The 17,928-nt window shown below is 38.7% G+C and overlaps 1 protein-coding gene across 2 annotated transcripts in view; it reads right to left on the bottom strand.

Annotated features, from left to right (window-relative positions):
* Positions 1 to 17,928, bottom strand: part of ODAD2 (outer dynein arm docking complex subunit 2) — a 169,903-nt gene that overhangs the window by 51,159 nt on the left and 100,816 nt on the right. The gene's annotated exons all lie outside the window — the stretch shown is intronic.

Here is a 17,928-nt window from a genome sequence, read left to right as displayed (position 1 = left end):
GTGCGTCCCCTCAAGAGAATGTTGGCAAACTAAAGTCTAAAAGATAAGAGGTTATCCAGTGTGAAGGGGATTCAGGGTGGAGGAATAATCATGAAACAGATCTGAGAATGAGAGAGGAGGTGCCTTTTTTTTTTTTTTTTTTACTGTAGTGTAGTTAGAGCGTAAGTATGAAAGGGAGAATGGGAGAAAATGAGACTTACTGAGATCTTGAAGGCTCTTTACTGTTAGCCTGGGTAGAGAGTATGGAGCTCATTTTAAGGGCACGAGAAAGCCACTGGAAAAGGTTTAAGCATGTGTCTTGGAAGGGAGGAGTGGGAAAGGGCATTTTATCAATTTTGTATCACATTAGCTCTCTCAGGATTGCAGAGTTGATGTTGGGGCAAAGAATGTGTTGGGGACTCGAACTAACTAACTAACTTAACTTAGCTCAGTTAAGAGGTGGTGGCAGGTCCAGGTTATGGTGTGGACCTGCAGAAAGCGGTATGGGTTTGTGAGCACTGATTGGAGAAGATGGGGACCAGTGATTTGATGGTGATGCCCATGTTCCTGGCTTGACCCTATGGTCAAGCTAATGTTGGAAAGGCAGGGTGTTGTTTTGTGTTCTTGAGGTGAGAAAAGATGGTATTTCATATTAGGAGGCCTAATTTGAATGACATACCTACAAGACATTTAAGCAGAGATATCCAGAAGTCAGTTGCATATGTGCCTCTGGAGCTCAGGAAAGAAAACCAGACTGGTGTCGTAGATTTGGAAGTTGTCAGTAGGAAGACCGTAACTGAAGTAATGCATGTGAGAGGTGGTGAGTGAAGGAGAAGTGGGTTCTCTGTGTTGGTGCTGTACGTGTGGGCGGGAAAAGAATTTGTCAGAGGAAATTGAAAATGGATGGTTACACAGAAATCCTCACTTCCCTGATGTATGCCAGTTGCTGTGTGATGTCCAATTATTTGGCTCCATGGCTTTCTCAAGAAGTTAATACCGTTGTGTGTGTGTGTGTGTGTGTGTGCGTGTGTGTGCGCGCACCAAAAGATGATTTTATTAAAGCACAGGGACAGGACCCATGGGCAGAAAGCGCTGTACTGGAGTTGTGGGGGTGATTGTTTTACGGAGTCAGGGAGATAAAGCCAAGAGTTTCCAGAGAGAGAAATTAATAGCTTCTGAGTGCCAATCATATATCGGGCACTTTGCATACATTATCTCAGTTAAACCTCACAATAACCATACAAAGTAGATATTATTTCCATTTTAGATTTAATTTTTTTATATAAAAAAGTTTTTACATTTTTTAGTTTTGAGAGACAGAGGCAGAGCACAAGCGGGGGAGGGGCAGAGAGAGAATGAGACACAGAATTCTAAGCAGGCTCCAGGCTCTGAGCTGCCAGCACAGAGCACGACATGGGGCTCAAACCCATGAACCATGAGATCATGACCTGAGCCGAAGTCAGACACTTAACTGACTGAGCCACGCAGGTGCCCCCATTTTAGATTTTAAAGACTGAGGTTTCAAAGATGTTGAAGCTCATAAACTAGCCTCTATCTCTCAAGGGGCCGTGTTCTAGTAATCTTAGTGGACTTATATTCATAAATCTGAACATCTTATTCCCCATCCCTCTAGCTCTTCCATTGCCCTTGGATAATTCTTCCTGCCCTGAGGATAAAAACCAAACTCCACATGTGGTTAACAAGCCCTTCATGGTTGTTATATGTGTGCCCTGGGTTCCCTGCCTCACCTCTCTGCCTTGATCCCCTTTTCCAACCCCCTACACACAAGCCCTAAGCCAGTGCTCGCACCCCCCTGCCCTGGCCCAGGAGTTAATAATCAGAATTCTAACACTCACTCTCTGAGAATGTGGTTCATTAAGTCTGGGGTGGGGCCCACGATTTTTTTTTTAATCTCTGTTGGGAGTCTGAACTTCAGCCAGTATTAGGAACATCAGTCTTTTAAGTTCATGTCCTCAAATGTGTCACTTGCATGTCTCTGTATCTTTGCACATGGCTTTTTTGTCTATTTCCCCACTAGCTTGGGGCTTTCCACATAGCCTCAGCTACCAACTAAGGTAACATTCTTCTCAGCGAGGCTTTCCTGAACTTTGAGTCTGGATTAAGCTGCTCTTACTATAATACCTGGCTCTTCTATGTTACAGCACTTACTGCTCTCTGCAGGAGTGACTTAAATTTATCTGCCTTTGACCTAGAACATAGGTTCCAAGGGGGCAGGGACTCTTTCTGTCATGTTTATTGTTGTATGCCCAGTTTCTGTGAAAGTTGCTGGCCAGTTTCTAGAAACCCCATTGAATTAACTTTCAAACTCACAGCTACAAAAGGAAGCTTTCACTGAGGACATAACAACCAAGCTAAACTTCTAGAGAATGGTGAAGGCAGGACCCCCGTCAGGTTTTTTTCAAGTGTAAGTGGAAAGTATCTTTTCCACAACAACCTGCCTCCCCTGATTGCTATGGGGACCATGCAAACAATACTAACGGCCTTGTTCTCAATACCACATTTAAATACAGGACACACTTTCACATTTGGATGTGTTAATAAAATTAATTTGAAAATATTTGCCATTTTCCCTAAAATTCTATGATAAAGCTTTTTAAAATATATTTTTAAATGTTTTATTTTATTTTGAGAGAAGGAGATAGAGCATGAGTGGGGATGGGGCAGAGAGAGGGAGACACAGAATCTGAAGCAGGCTCCAGGCTCTGAGCTGTCATCATGGAGCCTGATGCGAGGCTCAAACTCACAAACTGCGAGATCATGACCTGAGCTGAAGTTGGACGCTTAACTGACTGAGCCACCCAGGTGCTCCTAATAAAGCTTTTTATACAAAACAAGTGATTATACTTTCGAGTGTCTTCTACATTGCCGCCTTGTTACACCTCTATGCACTAGGGTGCAATCAAATCAAAAGATTATAAAAGTTTAATTTATTAACCTTCAGTCAAATATCCCACATAAATTAAACCAAATTGCCCTTTGAGGCACTTAGGAGTGGTTGTTGCTGGAGTGCTATTTCCATGTTGTAGGTGAGGAAAAACTTCGAAAAATACATTAATATGTGCAAAGCACAAGGAGAGATGGCAGAGTGGGATCTGAATTCAAGCCTGCTTGGCCCAGTATTCAAGCCGCCCTACAATACTGCAATTATTGGTCCAAATGAAATGAACTCATAACCCTAACTAACCACCTCCTCAATCCAGATGCACGCGTAAACTCAAAAGCAAAAACAATGGCTCTTAGAATTGCAGGGGCTTCCAACGTGCAGCCCCCCTCCCTACTTTACTTTTCTAAGTGATGTTACGTGTATCAATAAGCTAAAACAGTAGTCAATTATGAAATTACAGAACAATTTTTATTTTTCAAGAAAGACTGGAGGAATTCTGGGAAGATGATGCTGGCACAGTTTGTGAATCTCCCCAAGGAAACAGAGAAACTCGTGGCAGCAAAACAAAAGCACAGAAACACTAGGTGACAAGATATTGTCATGGGCCCTTAAGTACAAGCAGATTGGGGCAAACTACTTAAATTACAAAGCCCACATGCTCTAAGAAACCAGAAATCTGCACAAAGAGGGACTTGTAGAGGCCCTAGAACCAGGGATCCCACACTGATTAGTGAATAAGACCAAAATGCCGCCAGGCCTGATGGTGCTGGAGTGCTCTGTGGTCTGAATCCTGTGAATCCGTTATACTACAAACTGAAGGTTCCTTCTAGGTTGAAGCCCTGCACTAAGGAGAAACTACTGGGAGCTGCATCCAAACAGAGTAAGGCAGGGACAATGGGGTGAAGAAATGATAGAGTCCAGGTAAAAAGAGAGGAGGAGAAGAAAGCAGTCTGAGTCTACTCTCCATCACTGGGAAAGTAACAGAAATGGGATCTCGAGGACCATGAAATTAGAAATGCAATGCTGGTCCACATCTCCTCCAAAAACACCATGAAAACTCATTTCACTTACAAATGAGGAAAACAAAAAGACTATGTCCAGTTTCCATATTGAATTACTAGAAGAAAAGGAATGAGCTGGAAGAAAATTATAGAAGCGGGACGCCTGGGTGGCTTAGTCAGTTAAGCATCCGACTTTCACTTGGGTCATGATCTCGCGGTTCGTGGGTTCGAGCCCCGCGTCGGGCTCTGTGCTGACTGCCAGCTCAGAGCCTGGAGCCTGTTTCAGTCTGTGACTCCCTCTCTCTCTGACCCTCCCTGCTCATGCTGTCTCTCTCTCTCTCTCCTAGAAATAAATAAAACATTTTTTTAAAAAGGTAAAAAAAAAAAGAAAAGAAAATTATAGAAGCAATGAAAGGGAAATAAATTGGGTGGTTAGTAAAAAACCCAATTTTTAAAGGCAGGTGAAACCCATCCACAAAGAATTAGACATGAAAGCAAATACATTTTTGAAAATGAAGAGTAAACCAAAAGGGACACAAAAATGAATAAATATAATGGGTAATACCTTTAAATTAATAGAATATGTGGAGAGCCCAAAAATGACAGAGGTGAGGGGGCATCTGGGTGGCTCAGTGGTTTAAGTATCCAACTCTTGGTTTCAGCTCAGGTCATGATCCAATGGCTTCGTGAGTCTGAGCCCTGCTTTGGGCTCTGTGCTGGTGGTGTGAGGCCTGCTTGAGATTCTCTCTCTCTCCTCTCTCTCTCCCACTCATGCTGTTTCTGCCTCTCTCAAATAAGAGAATTAACTTTAAAAAATGGTGGGAAAAAGCTAACAAAAAATTCAGAAGACTAGGCAGAGAAACTAATATATGCATAGTGAGTCCTTAAGAAGAAAACAAAGCAATTTAATAGAGCAAATTTTAAAAACCAGGATTCAAGAAAACGTTCTCCTGAAATAAACAAAACAGGAAGGTCACCCTATGTACCTGAGAAAATTGGCCCAGAATGTGCTAACATAGAGAAATATTCTAGTGCAACTGTTAGACTTTAATAAGAAAAAAAAAAATTATTCGGTCATCTAGGCAAAAGACCAAATCACTTCCAAGGGAGAGAATAAGATATTATCCTTAGCCTTTTTAATAGCAATGTTTTATGCAGAAGAAAAGGGAATAACATATGTAAACTACTCAAGAGGAAATGTGAATCAACATTCTAATATCTGGTCGAAATGACCTTCAAGTATAAAAGTGTTATAAACCATGGAAGACTCCAGGGAATGTGTTAACATAGGCCCTTCTGAGGAATCCACTTGACATTGACCGTCAGATCTCCAAAAGACTAAAAAGACATAGACAAAAGGATGATGGATTTCTTAAAATGCTTATTGGCTTCATTTTCTTCAGGATGAGGTTTAGATCATTAGCATGACATTCAAGTATTTTCCCTATCTCACTCAACCTCACCTTCTGGTCTTATTTCCCAGCATATCCTTTTGCATCAACTATATTGCAGCCTCTAGGAATACTGGTGTTCTCTAAAGGGCCATGTTCTTTTCCATCTTTGACTATGTTATTTTCTTTACCTGGATGCCTTTCTAAGCTCCCAGAAACTCCTACTCATCCCTGAAAACTGACTCCTTTTAATACCAGCTAAAATAACATTTCCTCCATAAAATTCCTCCCCCACTCCCCTTCTCAGTAGATCCGCTCCCTCCCCTTTAAATTCCTGTAGACGATTTTCTCTAAAATCCATTCCCTCATTCTCCAGTATTTCCCAAGGCTTGATTTTGTTTGGGTCTATAACTCTTACACAAATGCACCTGGAGAAAGTGTGTCTAAACCCCAGAGACAATTCTTGACTGGCCTAAGCCTATCAGGGAAGTCTCATTGCCTCTACCATTACTTGTTTAGGAGTAGGCTAGATACGGCCCAATTATGGCCAGTGAGTTCTAAGATGATGTCTCCAAGGAATCTTCTGGAAGTTCTCCTATTTATATAAGGAGTAATCACAGGTCACACTGAGAAAGGCAGAGCAGACAGAGGAAAATAGCCTGGGGTCCTTGATGACATTGTCAAGCCACTGAATCAACCAGGCCTACAATCCACTTTGGCTACTTAAAACCAAAGGCATCTGTAGCCATTTTTTTTTTCATTCTATTGCAGTTGTTTCTTATGGGTCCTTTTCCCATGAATTTGTGAGCTGCCTGGTCTCGTTCTCTGACTCTCCCTTGGGATATGGTCTGGTGTCTGTCACACAGTAGGCTTCCAATAAATCTTTGTGGAATTGTGAAAAAAATAAAAATAATAAGGGGACTATGACTTTAAGATACTTAGCCACAGTCACATCACTAAAAAGCAAAGAGCATTCATTATGCATTAATAATGTAACTACGTAACATGGAATATAAATGGAGAAGACCACTTCGACCTCATCATCTAGTGACTTCTGGTTGTCTCACTGCTTTATCAGCCACAGCACTGTGGCCACACTGGCAGAAATAATAACAATGATCACATCGGCTTCTGTTCCAAGAACTTCCTAAGGTGCATGGTATGAGATAGAGGGAGCCAAAGTCTCAATGAGATCATGGGCATGGCTCACCAAGGTCTTGTAATGTTTACAATCTGTGGGACAGTTAAGACTCAAACCTACCTATAGGTCCTGCCAAAGATTGTTTGTTTGGAAGGTAAGACCTCTCTCTTTCTCTCTCTCTCTGTCTCTCTCTCTCTTTTAGAATCTGTTTAAAGATTCTAAACATATGACATCTTGCCTCACATAGTTTCTATGGAAAGGGAGACAGTATATTTGAGGATGGAAAAAGTAATTATTCTGCCAATACTGTCTTTCACTAATGCTCAACGACTGGGCAAATTCAACACATTTTCCACCTTCTCACATATCTTAAAAACTAGTCTTTGCCAATTTCGCCACTGGTGCGATATTGGTTATGCACAATTCAAATTTTCATCTCTAATGTAAAAACCCCCAATTAGAATAATATTAGTCATAACAATAACAAAGTCTAACTTTTTGCAGTTTACAAAGGACTTCCTCATGCAGTCTCCTCTGATCCTCACAGCTCTGCCTGTGGGAGGCATGATGTCCTCATTTTACAGACAGGAAGGCTCAAGGTTCATGAATAGTCAGTGACAAAACTAAAAATCAACTGTATGTTTCCTGATTTCTCATGTCTTTTTGCTATACACTGTGTGGTTAGGCCTGGAAGTATGAGCAATTAATATTTACCAGGTTAGACCTAGTTTATAAACAGTCAGAAGAGTCTTCACAATTTAGAGGGTTAACAATTCCAAAGAGACGAAGCTGTTTTGCCAATGACAGTTCCTAAGACAAACAAAAACAGTAACCGAAAGAGAATATGAAACACCTTCGTACTGCTAGTAAAGTCTGGATGGCTGAATAAGTAGGAAAAGGTGTCAAGTTCAAGTGAACCCAAATCAAGTCAAATACACAAAATAGGATGAAAAATATAAAGTAACAAAATACTTTTGGTTAAAATTCAACTAATAGGAAAATATTAAGACGTTATTTACAGATTAATGAATAAAACAGAAAATTGGATGTTTTGGCAAAGAGCAATTAAACTAATGGGTATGAAATTCCTTCTCTTGCCTCCAGCGAAAAGAACTGGCAGTTTTCTGATGAGGTGAGATATACATAATGCAACTTTAAAGCACATACAAGGCAAGCGTAACATGACTTAAGAACAAAAATTTCTAACCAGGAGGGCTATAAAAACACTGTTTTGTGCCATACAGACACCATACAATGCATAATACAGTATTTGAAAAAGATTTAAAAATAGCATGTTGCATATAAAAATTCCAAAAATGCTACATTCACATTCGAACAGCATGTCAGAGAAACCAAAACTGAACAGGCAAATTTTGTCCTAAAAGTACATTCAATATATCAAATGCTTTTAAAATTCTAAATACAACATATATATACAAGGAGAACAGACTGTGTGGCTCTATCACAATAAGATCCTTGTTCTGTTTCTAGAAGTGAAGTCCTACAGCTTAAAAAAAAAAGTACTGATTCAGAACTGCCTTGCGCTTTCAAATGTAGTTCTTCAAAAATCACAGTTAGGATATCAGTTTATTACCTTTCTCATTCTGAACTGAAGAAAAAGTAAATTCATTTCAGGTAAAGTAAATGATTCTGTCCTCACAGTGTAGATTCAGATAGCAGAAAATGCATTGTACTCTGTAGGTAGCTTTATCAGATTAAATCACAAGAAAAATAAAGAGAATGTATTTAATGGTTCTGGTTTTTTCTACTTCCCAAGCCTAAGATAACTTTCTTAAATACCGCATAAAACTGTGATTTTTCCATTTTACTATGTCCTGTGTTGATTCTGCTTTACATACAGTGTTCTACTAATGAGGAGGTCTAAACTGTGAGAAACCATTGTGTATCCAGAGGCTTACAGAGTTAATTAAATGACATTCTTAACTGATGATGTCTTTGAAAAATGCTTATAACTTGTACAAAGAGCTAAACAAATGTAAGTCATATTATCATAAAATAGCTATTATAGAAATCTATGTGTGCATATAAATGCATATGCATATATATTTAATTTTTAACATTAAATATATATAGAACTTTTCTCCACTTGTACTCAATGACGCAGATTAAAATGAGTACAGCAATTTCTGGTTAAGATTCAGTCAGATGCTTCTGGACATTGAGTTGTACGCACGAGGCTAAGAACAATACTTGAAACCATAATCTTAAGAGGAAAAAAAATTAACCATATGAAACACTATACTCTAGAAAAGTCAAGAGTCTCTTTCATTTATGGAGAGTCTGTTTTCTAAAAGTTTATTTGTTTCATCTACAACATCCCATTTTGCTGTAAATACGTGGTTAGTCTCAGTTTGACAGATAAGAGCGTATTTAACTCATAATGAACCTGATATATAACATACTAACTGCAACTAATCCTCATTTGCATGAATGTCCTAATATTTGAAGCCAGATACTTGTCTCCTTCATCTTCTGTGATGTGTAACTTTACTATTTTCATGTCAAATAATTTTCATAGATCTCCTCTCTCTTTTATCAAAGTTTCTCTTTAAAAGTTTTTTTTAATGTTAATTTATTTTTGAGAGAGAGAGAGACAGAATGGGAGCGGGGGAGGGGCAGAGAGAAAGGGGGAGACAGAATTTGAAGCAGGCTTCAGGCTCTGAGCTGCCTGCACAGAGCCAGAAGCGGAGCTTGAACCCACGAACCGTGAGATCATGATCTGAGCCAAAGTCAGACACTTAGCCAAATGAGCCACCTAGACGTCCCTCAAAGTTCCTCTTAAAACTCACCCAGAGTTGAACACAACTTCAAATGTGGTCTGACCAGAACAGAGTGCATTGGAATTCTTATCTTCCGTGATCTAGACACAGAACTTCTGCTAGCATGGCCAACATGTACTATTTCAGCAGTTACATTGCCCTATTTGTTCACATTAAGCTTTGAAGTCAGCCAAAATCCCTATATCTTTTACAAGTGACTTATTATACAGCCAGTACTCTCACATCCTGCATTTATGGGATTTCCAGCTTCCTTTTATTGCATAAAAGGGATTGAACAGTTTTCATATAAAGGAGATAAGGTTTTAGATGTAAATTTCACTTTGTAAAAGTGTATTTCTCTGTGAAACTCTGAGAAACAAAGTGAACCATCTGGATATTTTGAAGTAAGTAATTTACCTCAGCATTGATATTCCTTAGGGAAGCAGAAAATATAGTCTTTGAGGTAGTAGTTCTCAAATTGTGTCGCACATTAGAATTCCTGGGGGAATTTTTAACTTTCCCTAAGGCCAGGGTAGAGCCCATATCAATTAAATCAAAAGGTTTGGTGGTAAGAACCAGCATCCATACATATCTCTAGGTGACCCCAATATATAGTGAAGTTTGAGAACCACTGGTTGAAGAGTTTAAGTCAAATAGTGAGAAGACCTAGTGGTACATCCTGGTTTCCTCACTAACAGCTTGGAGCAAGCTACATAACTTTGCTAAGCTTCAATTTCATCATCGGTGAAATGGAGCTAATACTAATCTCTTGAAGGTTGTTAAAAGGATACATATAAAACATATAACAAAGTGCCTGGCATATGATAATAGCTGTTATTAGCATTTTTATTTTCTAATATTTTGATAGTGTATGTTACCAATAGTTTGCACAACAAAATATCAATTTAAGGAATTTGATTCCACTTGTCCTTCACCATTATGAATATATTCAATATATGTAACTCAGGTAGCAACATTTACTATGTATTCAATCCTATTTTAAAACCCATCAAGAATGAGTTGGCAAAAATACATCCTTGACTGTAATTGGATAATAAATCCATGTTTATTTATATCATTAAAACTACTTTAATTCATACATTCATTCACTTGGCAAATTAGAAGCATCAGAAATGTTAAGATAGTATTTTATGTTGTGGGATTCAAAATAAATAATGTGGTTTTCCATTATAATCACCTGTGGTGGTTTTTTTAGAAATATGAATGCTGGGGCACCTTGGGTGGCCCAGTCCGTTTAGCATCTAACCCTTGGTTTCGGCTTAGGTCAAGATCTGATGGTGTGTAAGTTCAAGCCCCACATAGGGCTCTGTGCTGTCAGTGCAGATTCTCTTGGGATTCTCTCTTTCATTCTCTCTCTACCCCTCCACTGCTTGTGTTCATTCTCTCTCTCAAAATAAATATGTAAAATTAAAAAAAAAGATGAATGATTAAACCTCAATCTCAATATAAATAATGGGAGTAGGGCTCTTGCATGAGAACATTGTTTTTAAAGCTCTGAAGGTAATATGCATCTAGAACAGAGAATGACTGATGTGGACAATTCAAATCGTGTTGCTGTTACTTACAGAAATGATAGCATTGGTGATGAACTCCAACACCCATCTTTAGTATAAGAATAGAGGAAGGGTGGTCCTTCTGGAATCCTCTATCACAAGAATGAGAACACTAGCAAAACCCGACAGAATTAATTTTTTCAGAACTCTAGAATTTAATGAAAAGTTTATAACAGAGCATGTTTATTTTAAAAAATGGATGAATCTCAGTAAGAACAGTGAGTTTTGTGGCACTGTAGCTTTCACCATTCCCACCTCTCTCTCCCCAGTTCTGTAGTAGCCTTGAAGGCATGGTATCTGGGAAAACCTGCAGCCTAGCAGCCATAGGGAGGGAAGTTGGGCTTGGAGCTCCCATAAAAACTCCATTCCAATGGAATGCTTATGATTTGACTTGAACAGCAACTTGTATGAAAAAGTCCAAAGGCTTGTCTTTACCTCACGTTATTACTCACTGAGGAAAGCCCTATTCTCAGGGCATGTCATAAAAAACATTAGTGGCAACTGTTTAACCTAAAAGCTGTTTAAGATGGTAATATCAGTTGGGACAAACAAGAGGCTGGCCAAAACATGATTAAAAGGAAAATCTAAAAAATGGGATGCCCATAGAGGGCTTTGAAAAACTCCAACATATCTGTTGGGATCTAAAGTGCTACATGTAAGGGGTGCCTGGATGGCTCAGTTGGTTAAGCGTCTGACTTCAGCTCAGGTCATGATCTCATGGTTTGTGGGTTCGAACCCTGTGTTGGGCTCTGTGCTGACAGCTAGCTCAGAGCCTGGAAACTGTTTCAGATTCTGTATCTCCCTCTCTCTCTGACCCTCCCCTGCTCACACTGTCTCTCTCTCTTTCTCTCAGAAATAAATTTTTTAAAAAATTATTTAAAAAAATAAAGTGCTACATGTAAGTGCAGGGCTATGTGCATAGTCAGATAGCCCTAAATGTTCACATCTGGCTGAGTACTTTAAATACTAAGTAGTACTAGTTAGTATTTAAAATACTGTTTCTTTCTAATAAAAAGTGATGAGACATACAAAGAAAGAGGAATGTATACCACAAAATGTAACTAAGAAATATAACCAAGGAAAAAAAAGCAGTCAATAAAACTGGACCCTAAGGAAAACTGTACCTGTTGGACTTAATAGGTAAAAACTTTAAATCAGCTGTAAAAACCAGGAACTAAAGGAATCCATGCCTAAACAATTAAAGTTTGAGAACAAGATCTCAGGAAGTAGAGAATATTAATACAGAGATTGAAATTACATATAAAAAAAGAATCATTAGAAATTCTGGAGTTGAGGGGCATCTGGGTGGCTTAGTTGGTTAAGCGTCTGACTTTTGCTTAGGTCATGATCTCGCGGTTCGTGGATTCGAGCCCCGCGTCGGGCTCTGTGCTGACTGCCGGCTCAGAGCCTGGAGCCTATTTCAGAGTCTGTATCTCCCTCTCTCTCTGACCCTCCCCTGCTCACGCTGTCTCTGTCTCTCTCTCCTAGAAATAAATAAAACATTAAAAAAAATTTAAAAATAAAAGAAATTCTGGAGTTGAAAAGTACAATAATTGAAGTGGAAAATTTACTTCATGGGACCAACAGCAGATTTGAGCAGACAGAAGAGAGACTCAGTGAACTTGCCGATAGGCCAGTCAGATTACCCAGTCTGGGGAACTAAAAGAAAATTAATGAAGAAAAATGAACACATCCTCAGATACCTATAAAATACCATCAAGAATACCATACCATATATGAGAATTTGGGGAAAAGTGGAGGGAGAGAAAGGGTGAAAGAATGTTTGAGGAAACGATGGCAAACACTTCTTGAATTTATGAAAAACTTTAACCTACATATTCATGTATCTTAATGAATTCCAAGTAGGATAAACTCAGGTATACACATCTAGATACATTATAGTCAAATGGTGAAAGACAAAGAGAGAATCTTGAAAGTTGCAAATTGTATGTGAAGGCTATACATGACTCGTCATAAAAAAGGAAACCTCATTAATAGTAACAGTTGACTTCTCATCAGAAAGCATAGAGACATTACCAAGATGGTGGACTCCGAAGTTCCAGACACTTGCTCCCCCATGGAAACATTAAATAAACAACTACAGACTAACTAATATAACTTTACAGGAGAGCTCTGGAAATCAATTCAGAGATCTATAGCAAAGAAGCAAGAAAAAGTCAAAATAAAAACTTAAGGAAATTTCCTGGCAGCTTTACTTTCTCTTGTCCCACCCTGTCCTGGCAATGGCGCAATGTGGTCAGGAGGAACCAGACCAATTTGCAATTCCTTCCCGTGGCCAGAAGAAACAGAATGGAAATGATTTGCAACACTTTGGCCTGTCCATGGGCTACCTAATGACACTGGTTTCTGTCTCACCTGACTCCATGCTCAGATGGGAAATTGTGGCAGAGTCTGGATCTCAGTTGGCAAGAGCTGTGGAAGGCAGTTAGCAGGCATTGTGGTGTGTGAAAACTACAGGGGTACTCTAGACTCACAGATACCTGGGGGCAAAATACAGGCAGAGGTATATAATAAAACATCTATGTCCCCAAAGAGAAGCTGGAGTGAGACTCTTTGGGAATTAGGCCATTTAAAAGCAGCCATGAACACAGGGGAAAGTTTCAAAAAAGCATACACATAGGCCCTTGTAAGACACATGCCCAGAAAAGACCTGAGAAGACCTTATACCTTCACCTTGGGCTGACTCCAAGAGGAATGACAAGATCTTGTTAACTAGGGAAGGTCTTCCAAACCAATCTGGAAAAACTAGGAGAGGTGGCTGTTTTTTCAAATGCTCACTTTTCAACAAAAGATCACAAAACATACCAAAAAACAAGGCAACACAGCTCATTCAAAGGAACAAAATCAATCCTCAGAAACCATCCCTGAAGAAACAAATGTATCAGAATTTCCAGGTAAAGACTTTAAAACACTTGTCTTAAGTATCCTGGAATGCTAAAGGAAAACACAAAGAACAAAAGAAAAGAAGGAAAAGGATGTAGGAACAAAATGAGAATATCAACAGAGATACAAATGAAGCTAAAAAATACAACAGCTGAATTAAAATTTTCACTAGGATAAAATAGTAAACTCAAACAGGCAGAATAAAGAATCNAAAAAAAAAAAAAAAAAAAAAAAAAAAAAAAAAAAGAGAGAGAGAGAGAGCCCAAGAGAAGTAAAAGATATCACCAACAGATTCAATATAGCCTTATGGGAGTCCTAGAAGAAAAAAAATAAAGAGGCAGAGAGATTATTTGAAGAAATAATGGCTAAAAAACATCCCAAGTTTGGGGCGCCTGGGTGGCTTAGTTGGTTAAGCGTCCGACTTTCGCTTGGGTCATGATCTCGCGGTTCGTGGGTTCGAGCCCCGCGTCGGGCTCTGTGCTGACTGCCAGCTCGGAGCGTGGAGCCTGTTTCAGTCTGTGACTCCCTCTCTCTCTGACCCTCCCCTGCTCACGCTGTCTCTCTCTCTCCTAGAAATAAATTTAAAACAAACAAACAAAAAAAAATCCCAAGTTTGAGTAACTACATAAATATACAGAAGTCTTCTCAAAATGTTCCACCCAACAAGAGTAGAAGTTCACATGGAACATTTTCCAGGATAGACTATATTTTAGGCCACAAAACCAATATCATTTTTTTATTTTAAAGGCTGAAATAATACAAAGTATCCTTTCCAAACACAATGACTGAGTGCAAATAGAAATGAACAACAGAAGAAAAGTGGACAATTCACAAATATGTGGAAATTAAATAATACACTTGTAAATAACCACTGGGTAAAAGAAGAAACCACATCTGTTTCCTACAGAGAAAAAAAAACAAACAGAAAAATAATAGAGAAAATAAATGACACCAAGAGTTGGCTATTCAAAAAGATCAATAACATTGACCAATCTTTAGCTGGACTGACCAAGAAAAAAAGAGGTAAGATTTAAGTAATGTAGATCAGAAATAAAGAAGGAATGTAACAATCAATTTTATAGAAATAAAAAGGATTATAAGAGAATACTATGCACAGTTGTATGCCAACAAACTGAATAACCTAGATGACATGGATACATTTCTAGAAACACATTACCTAATAAGACTGGATCATGAAGAAATAGAAAATCTGAACAGACCTGTAACTAGTCAGGAAATTGAAACAGTAATAAAAAAGTTTCCAATAAATAAAAGTCCAAGAGTAGATGGCATTACTGGTGAATTCCACCATTTAAAGAGGAATTAATGATAATCCTCCTCAAACTCTTCCAAAGAATTGAAGAGCCAACATTCTCAAACTCAGTGAATGAAGGCCGCATGATTCTGATACCAAAGCTGGAGACACTACACAAGAAGAAAACTGTAGACCAATATTGTTTGTGAATATTAGTGCAAAAACTCTCAACAAAATACTAGCAAACCAAATTCAACAGGATTATACACCGTGACAAAGTAGCATTTATTCCTAGAATGTATGGATGGTTCAACATAAGAAAATCAGTAAGAAGAATAGACCACATTAAGAGAATGAAGGTAAAAACCCATAAGAGGGGCGCCCGGGTGGCTTAGTCGGTTAAGCGTCCGGCTTTCACTCAGGTCATGATCTCGCGGTTCGTGGGTTCGAGCCCCGCGTCGGGCTCTGTGCTGACTGCCAGCTCACAGCCTGGAGCCTCTTTCAGAGTCTGTGACTCCCTCTCTCTCTGACCCTCCCCTGCTCATGCTGTCTCTCTCTCTGTCTCTCTCTCCTAGAAATAAATAAAAAACATTAAAAAAAAAAACCCATAAGAGCATGTCAATTGATGCATGAAAACCATTTAACAAAATTGAACACCCTTACATGATTAAAACACACACACACACACACACACACACACACACTCAACAAACCAGGAAGTGAAGGAAACTATTTCAACATAATGAAAGCCACACAGGAAAAACCCACAGCTCACATCATAATCTATGATGAAAGACTGAAAAATTTCCCTCCAAGATCAGGAACAATACAACTATGCCTGCTTTCATCACTTCTATTCGACATAGTACTGGAAGTCCTAGCTAGTTGGAATTCCTAAGTCCAATTAGGCAAGGAAAAGAAATTTTAAAATCCTAATTGGAATGGAAGAAAAAAATTATCTCTGTTCACAAATGATATGATCTTATATGTAGAAAGCCTGAAATTCTACAATAAACTGGTAGAACTAATACCTGAATTCAGCAACATTGTAGGTTACAAAATCAGCTTGGAAAAATTAGTTGTGTTTTAAAATATTAATAATAAATAGTCTGAAATGCAAAGTAAGAAAACAATGCCAATTACAACAGCATCTAAAAGAATAAAATACTTAGGAATTAATTTGGCCAAAGAGCTAAAAGATTTGTATGCTGAAAACTAGCAAAATATTGCTAAATAAATTAGACACAAATAAATGGAAAGATATCCCATTCATAGATTGGAAGATTTCATATTGTTAAGACATCAATACTACTCATAGTGATCTATAGATTCAGTGCAGTCCCTATCAAAATCCCAAAAAATTTTTGCAGAAATAAATTCATCCTAAAATTCATATGGAATCTCAAGGGATCCTGAATTCCCAAAACAATCCAGATAAGGCAAAAAAAAAGTTGGATTCCTCAGACTTCCTGATTTCAAAATTTACTACAAAGTTATGGTAGTTAAAAGAATGTGGTACTGATATGTGAACAGACATGTAGACTAGTGGAATAGGATAGAAATCCAGATATAAACCCTTGGGTATTTTGTCAAATGATTTTTGACAAGGCTTCTAAGACCATTCAATGGGGAAAGGACAGTTTTTCAACAAATAGTGTTGTGAAAACTGGATATTCACATACAGAAGAATGAAGTTGGATCCTAACCTTCTGAAAAAAATTAACTCAGAGGGGCGCCAGGGTGGCTCAGTCAGTTAAGCATCTGACTCCGGCTCAAGTCATGATCTTGTGCTTCGTGGGTTCAAGCCTTGCACTGGGCTCTGTGCTGACCCCTCAGAGCCTGAAGCAAGCTTCAAATTCTGTGTCTTCCTCTCTCTCTCTCTGCCCCTCCCCCACTTAAAGTCTATTTTTCTCTTTCTCTCTCAAAAATAAACATTGAAATTAAAAAAATTAACTCAGAATGCATTAAGGACCTAAATGTAAGACCTGAACTATAAAGATCCTAGAAGAAAATAATGCAAAGGACAATGAAGCTAAAGTTATATGCATGTTGAATTCAGGTCTAGAGGCAGCATAATAAAAGTAATCCAGGGACGGGACCCAAATCTACTTCTCTTCTTAAAAACAGGGGTACACAAGGGCTTCCACATTCATGAAAGCATGCAGGAAAACATTAGTCCTAACTGTTGCCTATGGCTACTTCTTGTATGAAGCTGTGTGCCTAGAGAGGGGTATAACCTTGTGACTAGAAACTTGGGTCCCAGTTAGATGTCTCTGCCAATGTTTTGAGATGGCACAGTTTCCATTTTTTTAAGTTTATTTATTTATTTTGAGAGAGATCTAGAGAGCAAGCATGGAGGGGCAGACAGAGTGGTAGACAGAATACTAAGCAGGCTCCACATTGTTGTCAGAGCGGAGCCTGATGCAACGGTCAAAATCATGAACTGTGAGATTATGACCTAAGCCGAAATCAAGAGTCAAGTTGAATCCTTAACTGACTGAGCCACCCAGGTGCCCTGAGATGGCACAGTTTCTGACGGCCACAAAGCACAATGTGTGATCCTGGGAGTTCTGGGCTAAGGTGGACATAATGATATATGATCAATTTAATGTATGCGATTATTCATTTAATAAAGTAACTGGTAATTAATAACTGTACTTTCAAAATAAGATGGCCGAATGGTTTCATAAATAGCTAACTGTTGGCATGATTTTGTACATACCTGTTTAGAATAGGCTACACCATTGGTTGTAACTTTCCATTTTGTATATTACACAGTTCTACCCTTTCCTAGACTGGCAACTGGCATTGCAGCAGTTTTCAGAGTAGGGGCTGAGAAGCAGGGCACATGGAACAGTAGTACAACAGCAGAGCGGGAATGGAATCCAGATGAAACCAACAGATCTGACCTTACATGGTGGCCCTTCCAGCTGTAGTCTGAAGATAAGCTGTTTAACACCCTCACTATTGTTTTTGTCCTTCATGTCCCCACTTGAAA

Source organism: Crocuta crocuta, unplaced genomic scaffold, assembly GCF_008692635.1.
Source record: "Crocuta crocuta isolate KB4526 unplaced genomic scaffold, BGI_CrCroc_1.0 scaffold457, whole genome shotgun sequence".
NCBI lineage: Eukaryota > Metazoa > Chordata > Mammalia > Carnivora > Hyaenidae > Crocuta > Crocuta crocuta.
Note: the sequence above shows the minus strand (reverse complement) of the source record. Positions and strands in the feature narration are given on the sequence as shown.